The 14,039-nt window shown below is 35.0% G+C and overlaps 1 protein-coding gene across 2 annotated transcripts in view; it reads left to right on the top strand.

The window, feature by feature from the left end:
* Positions 1–14,039, top strand: part of EMC2 (ER membrane protein complex subunit 2) — a 479,224-nt gene that overhangs the window by 111,110 nt on the left and 354,075 nt on the right. The gene's annotated exons all lie outside the window — the stretch shown is intronic.

Genomic DNA, 14,039 nt, shown 5'->3' on the forward strand with positions numbered 1-14,039 from the left:
TTCCTCTGTTATTTCCATGCTACTGTTAAGCCTATCTATTGAGTTTTTTTAAATTATAATTCTTACATTTTTCAGTTCTAAAATTTACATTTGGTTGTATTTTATACCTGTATTTCTTTGCTGAGACTCTATGTTTAAAAAATTGTTTCGAGTATATTTGTAATTGCTATTGAAGCATTTTTGTGGTGGTTACTTAATTTTTGTTAGATAATTCTGATGTCTCTTTCATTTCAATGCTGGTACTTATTTTCTTTCTTCATTCAGTTTGAAATCTTCCTGGTTCTTAGTATGCATTTTTGACTGACATATGGACATTTTGGGTATTATGAGAACCTGGATCTTATTTAAACCTTCTCTTTTAGCTGTCTTCCTGTGACAGAGGAAAGAGAAGTGCTACCTTATTACCATCAGGTGGGAGTAGAGCTACAGATTCTCCACTTGATGACGTCTGTTGTCACCTGATGAAGGTTCTTTCCATGACTGCTAGTTGGGATTTTAGCTCACCACCAGGCCTCTACTAACACCATGGCAGGGGATTTAGCTCATCATTACTGGGCAGTGGATAAAATCTTGACTCTCTACTAGGTCTCCTCTGATGTTATGCCAGTGGAGAGAAAGAGAGGTACTCATTATTGCTGGGTAGAGGTGTAAATCCAAGCTCCCTATGTGGTCTCCACTGACACTGTGAGAAATTGGGACCCTTAATACCATCTAGGGGGATGAAAATTCCAGCCCTCTACTTAGCCTTTTCTGACACAATATTGGTGGTAGGGTTGAGACACCTCATTACAGTCTGTCGGAGGTGGGAGTCTAGATTCCTCGTTGGGCCTTTGTTTTCGTGAGTAGGAGGTGGGGTCACAGTAGTTTTTCTGCTATGTATACTTCTAAGAGTTTTCTATCTTGCTAAACTTCCCTCTCCTTGTCCTTCGGCTAACAGGAGCAGGGGGTTTGTGTTTTGTTTCTTTGTTTGTGCCCATTGGTATTTCTGGGTTATCAGCTCAAAGACTTTTTGCTCAGAGTCTGAGATATATAAGATAAAAAGAAAACCCAGGTTACTCACCATTTTATTGGTTCGTGGGTCTTTTGATGATCTACCATCTTCTTTCCATCTTTCAGAGTTGTCTTATGTTTGTTTTATATATAATGTTTAAGATTTTTATTTGTACTTAGAAGGAAAAATAGGGAAAATTATGTCTACTGCAACTTTCTGGAAGAGGAAGTCCCCTCAAAGGTTTTTTTAAGCTACTGTATTTTAGTTTAACAAGACATGAAACATTGATCATCAAAAGTCCTATATTCCTTAGTTATAAAAGAATACCTCTATTATGAACTTCACTGCTCCCTGTGATGTTGAAGAAACTATTTTGCCTCAAAATAATATTAAGAGAAAATATTTTGGAAGATCTTTTCACTAGTATTGAAAACATCAAATGAATCACTTCCTTATTTACCCATCATGCCCCTTCTTGAATTCTCTTGCAAATACCACACTGTTCTTTTCTGGGGCATGTTGGTTTGAGCTTTGAGAGTTCTTGGCTTCACTGTGATGTTTATTGTTCAAACCACTAGATGCAAGGCATTCCTAATTTTCATTATAACCAAGTGTAACCAGTGTATTGCATTGGGTGTAAACATGAAAATTTTTTTTTTTCCAATAAATCCCTACTGGGTATTCCAATAATTTCCCTACAATACAAATTTGTAGAAAAAGGCCAAATTTTTTGGTAGATGTTTTTGATAAATCTGTCACTCTATATGGTGAAGAATATTTTGGGTTTGTACTTTACATCCTGTATAAAGGTGATCCATAGGCCTGCTTCTGGACCATTTATTCCGCCTCATTAGTTTTTCTTCTTGTCTGTTTTAGACCAGTCCCACTGCTTTCATTGCAATGGCTTTCTAATATGACTTAGTACCTGGTAGAATGAGTCATAGCTATTTGGAGATTTTATTGTTCCATGTAAGCATTAAAGTGTTTGTGAAGTTCCCTTAAAAAATTCTGCAGACTTTAGTTGTTGTAGTTCTTGTTATATTGTATTGAATTTAAACATGATATGCTTATTCAGGTGTTCTTTTATGATAGTTAAAAGTAGTTGAAACTTTCCTTCATAAATATCTTGTCCATTCTTCATTAGATTATCTCACTTTATAGCTTTTGATTTCTATATATGTGATAGTATATTTACAAACTTGTTGAATTCTTTTATTAGTTCCAGTAGTTTGTTTTGTTTTAATGATTATACCATCAGGAAATAATGTCTTTCACCTTCCCTTGTAATTATCATAATCCTTTCTTATCATTCTTACTGCATTAGTTAGGATGTTCAGTATTACGATGCTGAACAGTAATAGAGAAATTGCCACTTTTTGTTTTGTTTTAGTTCTTAAAGAGAATGTACTTAACTATGGGTTTTCAATAAAGCCAAGGAAATTCTTTTACTCCTAGTTTTCTGAAAGTTTAGTCATAAATATGTGTTTATCTTTATCAAATATAGTTTTTCTTCATTGAGATGACCATGTGGTTTTTTTCTGTTAGTTTGTTAGTGTTGTAAATTGCATTAATATATTTTCTGATACTGAACTATCTTGGATTGTTTTAATACACTACATTGGATCATGATATATTAATTTTTAAATAAATTAATATTTTCAGTTGTCTAAGGATTTTTGTGTGTTTAAAATATTCTTAAATTAAACATATCTATACTTTTTCCTCTCTTTGTTTATCCATTTTTGAACTCAAGGTTACACTAGCTTCATAATATGAAGTGGGCAGCTTTCCCCTTTCTTTTATTTTTCTGGAACAACTTGTATGAAAAAAAGGATTATCTGTTCTTGAATGCTTGGTAGCACTCAATTGCAAAAACCATGTAGGACTAAGGTTTGGTCATTTATTGGAGGAAGCGTTCTTGATTCCCATATCCAGTTCTTCAATGGTGATTCGTCTATTCAAGTATTGCATTTCTTCTTGGGTTTATCTTGGCATCTTATATTTTTCCATAAATGTATCCATTTAAACTAGGTTTTCAAATGTCTTGGCATAGTTGTTAATAATATTCTGTTATTTTACAAATAATCTGTTACATCTATAGCTTATTACTAGTTTTATTTTTACATTTTAAAAAGCAGTACTTCCAGGGTCTTTTCTGTTTTATTAATCTATTTAAGGAATTATCATTTAGCTTTATTAACCATCTTTATTAAGAAATAGCTTAAGTAATTGATTTCTGGCCTTATCTTTGTTTTTCTCCTTCATTTCTCTCTGGTTTATTTTGTTGCCATTTTTAAAATTTATGGTTGGATGCTTATTTCATTTACTTTTTATCTTTCTTATTTTTAAATGGGTTTATTTAAAGCTCTAAATATTCTTCTAAGTGCAACTTAACCTCTGTCCCAAATTTTGACATTTCTTTCTTTGTCATTCAGTTTGAAGTAATTGCAACATTATGAGTGAATAGCCTTTTGTGGACATAACTGGTTTCATTTGTTTGGTCATTTCTGAGTCTTCACTTAACCTACCAGGAGCATTTGACAAAGCTGAATAATCCTTCCTCCTTGGAATGCCATTTTCCATGGCTTTCCAAGACACAGTTTTCTTCCCATTTTTCTCCTGCATTCGTAGGTACTCCTTCTAAGTCTCCTTTCATTGCTTTCTCTTCATCTTCCTGACTTGTAAATATTGAATTGTCCTAGGTCTCAGTTCTTGTAATTTTTCTCTATTTACTCTATTTCCTATGTAATGTGATTGAGTCCTATAGTTTTAAATAGCGTCTATACAGTAATTTCACCTGAATTTACTTTTATTTGGTTGAACCATATAAAATTTCTGACATGATTATTTTTTGATATGCAAACATGGTAATTTTATATGATTCAATAATTCAACCTAAAAAATGATATATAATTATATATAGTTTGCCTCATGAACATCTAATGAACTTCTCTCTTCTCACAGCAATATATCAGCAAATTCTGTCAACTTTACTTGCAAAATATATCCTAAGTCCAATCACTCCTCACCAGCCTTACCACTTCCACCTTAGCATTAAACTGCTATGATAGTCTCCTGACTGGTCTCTCTGCTACTCTCAGCACAGTAGTCCTTCTAAAACATGAGCCAGAACTTGTCCTTTGGTTAAACCCTCTAACTCTTTCAGAGCAAAATCCAAAATCCTTTCCATGCCTATCAGGCATCACATGTACTGACCCTCTCTACCCCTTGGAGTTCTTATCATATCTCTATTTCACTCCCTCTCTTCTGCAGCCACAGTGGCTGATGTTCTTCAAACTTGCCCAACATCCTCCCACCTTGGGAATTTACCTTTCAGACTCCTCTGCATGGGACACACTCCTTCCAGATATTTATGGCTCAATCCTTTTCCCTTTAAGTGTCTCCTACCACCTCATCAGAGAGGTTCTCCCTGACATCTCTATATAAAGAATCCCTTACTGTCACTCATTGTTCTTCTGTTCTTTTCTCTTTTTCTTCATGGTACTTATCAGAACCTAATATATTCATCTATTCATGTGTTTATAAATTTATTTTTTTGTCTCCTACAGCTAGAAATAAGCTCTATCCATCACAAATTTTTGCCTATTTTGTTTGTTTTTATCTTCAGCATAAAATAGTGCTTAGGACACAGTATACACTCAACAGTTGTTGAATGAATGAATGCATGAATGAATAAATGATCTGGTTATAGTGATGGGTATTTTTTTTTAATATTAAAGTTGTCAGTACTTGTTCATCTGTGGTACTCTCTGCAGGTTGAATTTTTTAAATTTTTTTTTTTTAGTTTACTATTAGGTATCTTTGAATGCATCTTGTATTTTGACAGTAAAATGTCCTAGATTTATTATGATTTTTCTGTCTAAATGTGAAATTATATACTCTTTGTCTTTTCTAAAAATTATTTTTTACATAATTAGGTGCTAGTTTATGTGCCTTTGAGATTTTTGCCCAGATTTCTTTTATCTCTTTATTTATGGACACCAGAGTCCTTATTTACTTATAATGTAAGAAACAGTATTAAACATTCATTTTCTTAATAGTTAGGTAAATACAGATACTTGTCTATAATTTTAACAGTCGAATAAGTATGTCAGATAATTTAATGAGAGTAAAAAGAAGAAATGCGAGAGACTAAAAACTTCATCCAAAGCGTTTATGAGGAAAAATTTTTATAGGTTCATATATTCACAACAGTGTCTGAGGTTCACAGGAATAAATTTGTATTAAAAAAAGAAAATCAGTGCATTTGGATTGTAACACATTTTAGTTATACTTTTACATTGTATATTTATATATAAATAATTTATTTATAAATATCTTATATATCATATAATTTTATACTTATAAAATTATATTTAGGTAGTTCACAAATCATATACAAGTAACTTGTCACTTTTGGCCTATTATCAGATTTTTAAAATTCCTATATAAAACAAAAACAAAATTTAATTTGACACAATTGTAGAAAAACTTAGGGCATATATTCAAATTATTGCATGGCTTAAAGATGCCATGTCTTTACCACCATTTTGTGTGAATTAATTGCTACATAGATGAAACACAAGTACTTTTTTTCTGGGTAACTTGATGGAGAGGAACCAATAAAATCACCAAATGTGGGAAATTCTTTTGCCAAATTTCAAACAGATGATCAGATTCTGGGATGTCTTACTTAGATTGGATGGATCCAGAGCCAGTAACTCATTCTTAATGAACTGCTCAAGGGATTCCTAGGAATTTAAACTGCTTAGATTTATAATTTTCTAGGGAACCAGTAATACTAAAAGTTGCAACTTTGCATGACTCGTTAGTGCTTGTGTGTAAGCAGGAGAAACCCAATCTGAGGCCATTTTGCTGTCAGGTTCATGAAGGACTGCTGGTGTTTTGGGACATTTTGGGTTCGCTTTCAATTAGCCATGGGGTAAGGCATTTAAATCTGAGACTTTTTCACTGAAGGTGCCCTCTCCCCTCTCTTCTCTTCAGCTGCCATTTTATCCCGATAGCTGAGAAGCATGGCTTCTCTTTCACCAGTTCTCACCTGACTTTCTCTCTTACCCTTCTCAGGGCAGCACAGTGGCAAATACTCTCCTATGTGTGGCCACATAGCCTCCAGGTCCAGGCTATTTCTGCTCCCTTCTGGGTTCCTTAGGCCAGGAGTTTGCTAATTAACTTTGATACCTTTCCCTCAATTTAGTGGATGTTTCCCAGTGTTAACACTGTTTATTTAATATCCTTCCCTCCCAACCACCTTTCACATAAAACAACAACAACAACAACAACAACCATAAAACCCCTTTTTAGTATTTCCTACCTTTTTATGAAAGGAAGGTGGTAAGGATGAGAGAGCAGTCCAACAACTCTACACATCCACCTTTTTAGCTCAGAAACTGCTATCAGTTAAGTGTGTGTGTGTCCCCGTGTATCCAACAAGCCTTGGATAATATTAGAGTGTGCGCAAACCTCCTTCTCATCAACCAGTTTTCTTCATACTAGACAGTCATCTCCCCCTCAACATGTGTTATTCAAAGCTTGATCCTAGTAAGGTCTGGTAGTCTCAGCATCATGTAGGAACTTATTAGAAATGAAAGATCTCATGCTTCATCCTAGACCTACTAAGTCTCCTCTTTAACTTCTGAGTCTATAATCATCATTTTCTGGTCATAATGCTATTATTCTTTATAGCCACAGTTACTCTGGAGGTTGCCTGGAGATGTTCCTGATATTGATATAGTTGTAATTACTCTAATGCTTCTCTCCTTTCAAACTTCTCCCTGTAGAACTTTAGGATTCCTTGAAAATGCTCCAACATGCACCTCTGGGATGTCAGATACCTAATGGGTGGGGCCCTGCTCCTTCTTGAGACAGCCTTTTAATCTGAGTAGCTGTTGTAATTTGAATTGTGCCCTGCCCATCCCCCACCCCACCCCCAGCAAAAAGAAAAATAGTATGTTGAATTCCTAACCCCTATTACCTGTGAACATGACTTTATTTGGAGATTGGATCTAGGCAGATGTGACCAAGTTAAAATGAGTTCAGACTGATTTAGAGTGGGCCCTAATCCAATAACTGATCTTATACAAAGAGGCAAATTTGGACATAGACACAGAGGAGACACACTGGGCAGAATACCATGTGAAAAATGAAGGCAGAGATTGAGGTGCTGTGTCTACAAGCCAAGGAATGCTAAGGACTAATGACAGCTACCAGAAGCTAGGAGAGAAGCATGGAACAGATTCTCAATCAGAGCCTCTACAAAGTATGACTTGCCAAACTGGATTTTGGAATTCTAGCCTCCAGAACTGTGAGAGAATAAATTTGTTTTAAGCCACTCAGTTTATGGTGTTTTATAATGGCAGTCCTAGGAAACTAATATAGTAACTTTCCTTTGATCTGTCTTACTCTACATAACATATCACTTGAAGGAAGAATTGGTTCACTTGTGAAGTGCTTAGAAACTATAACTGTCCATCACTGGTGGTGATGGTAGGTGAGGGGAAGCAGTGGGGAAAAAATTACTCTCTTTTCCCTAGAATAAAACTCCTTATTAGAGTAGCAGTGTGTTCTAAATATTCTACAGCACTTCTGGTAATGTGTTTTTTCACTTGATAAATCTTAATGTTCCCTCTCCTCCCTCCCAGGACGATACTTTGTACAGCTTAGACAAATCGCAGTTTCACTGGTACTACATTATACTGTACTCAAAACCATTTACCTTCACAAACATCCTAGCTGATGGACCAAGGAAGTGCCTTGACTTTCATTTCTTTCAAATGAGTTCCTTTCCAAAGTAGTACACTGCCTAGGAAGCTAAGCAGGAGCCATTATTCCTAGACTGTTCTGAGGCCACTCCTCAATCCCAAGAGGCCTGGCCATGTTTTTTACCATAAGGCCCATAAAGTTCTCATGGAAATAAAACCGATAGGTCAATCTTCTACTCCCGCCCCTTAAGACATGCCTGGGATACTCTTTCACATATTACTGAAAAAAACTGAGATGGTATGCAAAGTTTTGTTTTAGACAAAATGAATAAATTCAAGTTGTTTCATTTGGAGGGAAAAAGTAGGCAACATTATTGTATAAGCTCATTGGAGGTTGTGTATTACTTCAAATCCAAGAAGTCATAGTTTCCTACTGGTACTGGCTAAAAAGCAGTAGCTGAATGGACTGGTAGAGCTAATTAGGCCACTTAAAATGATTGTTTTTGCTCTTTTCAATTAAGAGTATATTTATTTTCTTGGTAATATTTCAACACAGCAGTTATAGTTTAAATAAACAAGTGAAAGTATGCAGACACTTATTCAAGCAAGATGCTCATAACATTGTTTTATATTTTTAAAATTTATGGCTGTGTTCAGTGGATTCCAGTGGGATTTAGTGAGTTTGTTTCCTTTTTCATTTTAATTAGGAAACCTACTGGAATTGTGGATAGCTATACGAGCTAGAGGAATGGGTATGTTTTTATATGATTATATTGGATGTTAGTGATTTTTTTTCTTTAATAAAATTTCAGGGATGTTATAGTGTTAGTTAAGGTTTGTTTTTTTTTTTTAAGAATAGTGGAAATGAGACTAAATATTTACTTAAAAACATTTTGAATGTTGCACAAATATGTGCTTGTTGAGAAAGTTGAATTTTCTCTAGGAAAAACCCTCCAATTTCTATGTTTTGACTGCACCTCAGTTTGAGTTTGGGGCCTTGTGAAACTCCAAGTAAACAATATAAGTATTTAGAAAAACATTCTTTTATTTGTGGTGGTGAGCAGAGAGGCAGGACAGAGGGGAAAGGCCTTGGAATAGATGAACCATTTCCTAAGATTTTCCAGAAGGGGCCACTTAGAATTCTCTTTGGATTTTTCTTTCTATACTCATCCCTGAATGTTTCATTTAGGTGTGAGAATATGTCTGGGTCATACCGTCAGCTCTCTCCTACCTCCATAGTTGAGAACCAAAGATGCCATCAGCAGCAGCATGAACTCAACCATGAAACTGAGGGCCCTCAGTGATTGGTGGCCATATGTATGTGTATATATAACCATATAATCAATGTATAGTTTTAGATATACATATATTCATGCTCTGCAACTTCTCAATAGATGACAGATGACATCCCATGTGCTGCAGCCTTTATCTAGAAACCCATGATGATTGCCCTAAGTGCAATACCTTATGAATTGTCTCCTCTTAAATTCACATTTATGTCCTGCTAGGACCTCCTCTTATCAGAGATGCCTGGGAACTTCCTCTACTTACCCCCGCCTTGTCCTCACTATTAGCCCTTACTCTTTCCACTTTTTAGGCCACAATTTCATTATAAACCAGCCCTCTTTGATATTGACCTTTCCCTTCTCTTCTTTCACTTCATTGACTTAACGTAAATCTAGAATCATTAGATTCTGGAGCAGTAAGGAATGTAATCTCACCCTCTTCTTTTATAGGTAAGTATAGTGGAGAATGTATAATGATATGTTCAAGGCTACATAGCTATATTAGAAACACTATTAGAAATACTTATACTATATATGCCTCTCACATTTGTTAACATCATTGTTATTATTTATAATACTTTATTTACATCCTAGATTATTTTTTTAAGGCATCGTATAATAACAGTGGAAATAAATCTTGACAGTGATACAACAACATTAATTCATTCACTGAACACATTTATTAAGCATATACTATGTGTCAGTAATTGTTCTGAATATGGGAAATTAAGCTATAAATAGAGTAGAAAAAAGATCTAACCTTTATGGACTTTGCATTCCTGTGGTGGAAGATAGATTCTAAACTTATACATAAGTGAAATATATAATGGTTTGTGATGGTGCTGAAAATTCAAGCAGGAAAGGAGGAGAAGAAATGTGGGGAGTTGTAGGTTCTGTATGTTGGGAGGAGTGGGGCTGGAGGTTGGGTGGTGAAACGAAGGCTTTGGAACTGAGGAAACTGAATATACTGTAACTAAATCAATGAAGCATATGCCCTTGTTGATTTAATTTTTGCTAATGAAGAATTACCAAATATAATCCTTCAAAAGTTTTTTTTCTTCCTCCTGATATAGACAGTGTAAAATTGTGGCAGAGGGTAATATAAGGAAGGATAATTTGTCCTGACTGCCACCATCATTACCTTCAATTTTCTTTGAGAAAAATTTATCAAAACCATTTATGAAAAAAGCATGATTCACCCATTGTCATGGCCATTACTAGTTAATTTAAATCTAGAGTTTGCATTTCTTCATTTTAAAGAACTGAGTTCCTTAATTGGAGGCAAAAAAGTGTTTAATTAAAGCTGTATGTAAGAGAAAAAAAAAAAAAAGCAGAAAGGACCTATAACTTCCAGGGTCTCAGCTGACATATTCATGTATTGGACCTTCATGGCAAAGGGCAGCAGTTTAGAAACCTCTTTACTGTGGAAAACTGGAGAGGAAATTTGTGCTGGTGACTCAGAAAACAGAAGTACTGACCAGTTTTCTCTGCTTTTCTTAATCAAGTGAGTGGTACACTGTTTCAAACCTGGGGGGGAAAATCTTTCAATTATTTGGGAATGATTAAATAAGAGAAATAATGTTTCTCAATTATTTTTCTTAACTTGTGTTTGTTTATACACACCATAGTAGGGGAGGATTAAATATGTTAAATTTCTTTGATGTTCCTCCTGCTTCTCCTATGGTTTTTCTTATCCTTTCACAATTCCCTTCCTCTCCCTCCTCTTCATATTGGTGTTGTTTAGGGGTCTACCCTTGCTCACTGCTCTCCTTCCTCTCGCTCCTTCCCTTGGATAATCTTGCTCATTAACAAGACTAGTTGTCATCTAAATGGTGATGGCATCCCAATATCTCTCTCTTCACTTCATTTCTCTACACTAGACGAGTAATATGTCACTTGTACATCATATGAGCACCTCAAATGCTTTAGGTGTGGAAATAAACTAACAATCATTGCTGTACAAATTTGCTCATCCTTTTTAGTCTCCAGTTCACTATTCATCCCACCTCCCAAGCCAGATACTGAAGTCGTTTTTTATTGATCCTCTTCTGTCTTAATCTAGCCCAGATATTGCCAGTTTTATGTCCCTATAATATTTTAGATTTCTTCCTCTCCATCTCTGTAGCTCTACCCTCACTTAATTCTTATTTCTTCTCCATTTCTCCCCCATCTCCATCCATCCTTCATACTTCTGCTGGAGAGATCTTTGAAAATGCAAGTCTGACTATGTTAATACCCTACTTTGATCATTTTCTGTAACTGACTTAATTAGAAATTGGACTTTTTCTTACCTAAAATCTAGCTTTATATTGTTTTATAATACAATCCTCATTTTGTAAAGAAATTCAACAAAGGCATTAAATGATAGAACCACAGAATCCCAGGATTGAAAGACTCTTCAGGAGTCACCAGTGAAACATCTTTCTCCACTCTGAGAGTATTCAAGATATTCAAGCAGAAGCCATGTGTCAAATGAGAGGGACTTAAAATGGAGAGAATTTAAGTCTGGGATATGACCTGAATTAGATGAACTCTCAGTCTCCATCTAGACTAGCTCTGGATTGTTTGATTTAGAGAAGTCTTACTTGTTTTCTAGGCTTGGCTTAATAACATTTCCTTCATGAAGTCTTCCCTTATCTTTAGCTAGAAGTGATTTTTTTTTTAAACTTTATTTCATCCTTGAGGACAGAACGTCTTTTGACATATGGAATACGCTAAGTGTGCTGAATGAATATGTAAGTACAAAACAACATTGAGTTTTCTAGGTTCCAGTTTATTTTTTTGTTGGTGGTGGTATAATGTCAAGAACTCAAACTTTACCTTCAAAGAGACTTTAGTTCAAATCCTGGTTCTCGTTCTTACTAATTTTGTGACACTAGAAAAAGTGGTTGATTAATGGCTGTGAAGCTTGGTTCTCTCATCTATAAGTTGAAAATTCTAATTTCTGCTCTTAGGATTTTAGTAAGGATTTTCAAACAAGTAAACTGGAGAAAACGTGAGAAATTCTCATTATCTTTTTAAAAATTCAGTTTTTACTTATTGAGCATTTGTTATGTGCCAGCTTTCTGCTCTAATTCATATAATTCTTATAAGCAATCCTATGGCTAGTTCTATTGTAGCTCTGTCTTATAGATGAGAATGAGAGGCAGAGAGAGATTAATAAAAATTCAAATGTTTCACAAATAGTAAATGGTAGATCCAGGATTTGAATCCAGCTAGTCTGCCTGCAGATGCTCACCTTTGAAGTTTCTCAGACTCAGCAAGTTGCTCTTATTGATCAGTCACCTGAGAAGATGGCACCTAACCACATGGAAATCCAGCAAGTCTGGTCCAAAAGAACTGTGAGCCTTTGGTAGGCCAATTCAGTTCACTTGTGGTTCACTGATAAATCTGCAAGTGAGCAGATGGCTCCTTGGAGGAATGGAGGAGCAACTTCTCAGAGATTTAAAATAAACTATTAATTAATCAATTATGTTCAGAACTTTAGAAGATTTACCTGGATTAGAAAGACTCATTAGCAGTGTATTACTTATTAAAACAGAATGAAGTAACCTCTGTTTGTCAGGCATAACACAGTGGGTAGAAATAAAGCCCAAAGAGCAGCAGACATTATAAACTCAGTTAAGCGCACATTTTTACCTGTCCCTTCCTAACATGATTAAGTAAGTGATTCCAAATGGTTGACAGTTTGGTCATAACCAAATTCCACTAATCATAGGGTACTAGAGAACTCATTTATTCACCAGGAAAAAAAAAGAAGAAAATTGCATGATCTAATGAGGTTTTCCCATCCATAATATTTGAGAAACATATTATTTAGTAATACTTCAGATATGTGTATGTAATTTGAAGTAAATTAATATTATAACCAGAAGTTTCTATTTTGGGACTGAAATCCAATGGCAGTTTGTATGGCATGTTTGTCCTGTGTGTCTGCCTGATTACCAGGAGGAAGTCTGTCCTGGGCTCTGTGTTATGTAAGAGAGAGTGCTTTGAACCTGCTGGAGGCTTGCATTGCTGAGTGACCCAGGGACCTCTGGTGGGTCACAGCATCTCTTTGACTCTCCAACTCACATCCTTATTGCTCACTCACTCATTCATAGTAAATGTCCAAAAATTATTTATTGAATGAATGAAAAATAATCCTTTAGAAAATGAGTCAGTCAGTCAACCTCATTCTAAGGAGATTGAGACAGTAAGGCAGCAATGCTGGGATAAAGAACTAGATAGACACCCTTTTGAGAGTGTTTTTAAAAATGACTTGGTCAAACTCAGCACTCAAGCTAGTTAATGGAATGAAATGTGTCCCGTGTGAGGCAAAAGTAACCTATTCTGGCGTTTTAACCAGCTATAGAGGGGCAGAGTTCTGGACATACATAATATTGCCTCAAGAATCACTTTGTTTGGCAACATGGTGTGTAAGTGGGGCTTTTATAAGCAGAGACAAGTCTTTGGAGAAAATCACCATTTAGGTTCCCAAGTCTTTATAAAATGATGCAGTGTTTAATAATGATACAGAAATACTGGAAAGCATGGAGATTTCACTAACACAAAAGTTTATTGGAGTTTATTGCCCATGACACAGCTGTGAATTAAAGGGTTCAACTTTGTAGGTCTTAGGTTGGCAAAGGGCAGGCCATGGAAATCTGCATTAGCTCGTGAGAATGAGGAATAGAAGCTTTCTTAGAGCAAGGAAATTTTTTGCCTTTTGCACTATAGGAATGTTGCCTGGGACCCATAAAAATATTTGAGGGCTGAAAAAAATATTGGCTTCCAGTATGAAAAGATAACAGCAAAATTGAAATTAATAAATGCTTAATGTATATAAAGTATAAAATCATATTATTCTATTACTTTTTAAATTCCTTGTTAAGTAAATATTGATTTTATTTAGAAACTATTTGTAGATTGAATTGTTTTACATTACCAAAATTTTCAAGAATGAATGACTGTAGAGAATTTATTATGTGTGCTGCATAATTTCTAAAACAAAATTACAAAGCTCTTCCAAAACTTTTCAGCAAAATATTGTATTAATTATAT

This window comes from Camelus bactrianus, chromosome 25 (assembly GCF_048773025.1).
Source record: "Camelus bactrianus isolate YW-2024 breed Bactrian camel chromosome 25, ASM4877302v1, whole genome shotgun sequence".
Lineage (NCBI taxonomy): Eukaryota > Metazoa > Chordata > Mammalia > Artiodactyla > Camelidae > Camelus > Camelus bactrianus.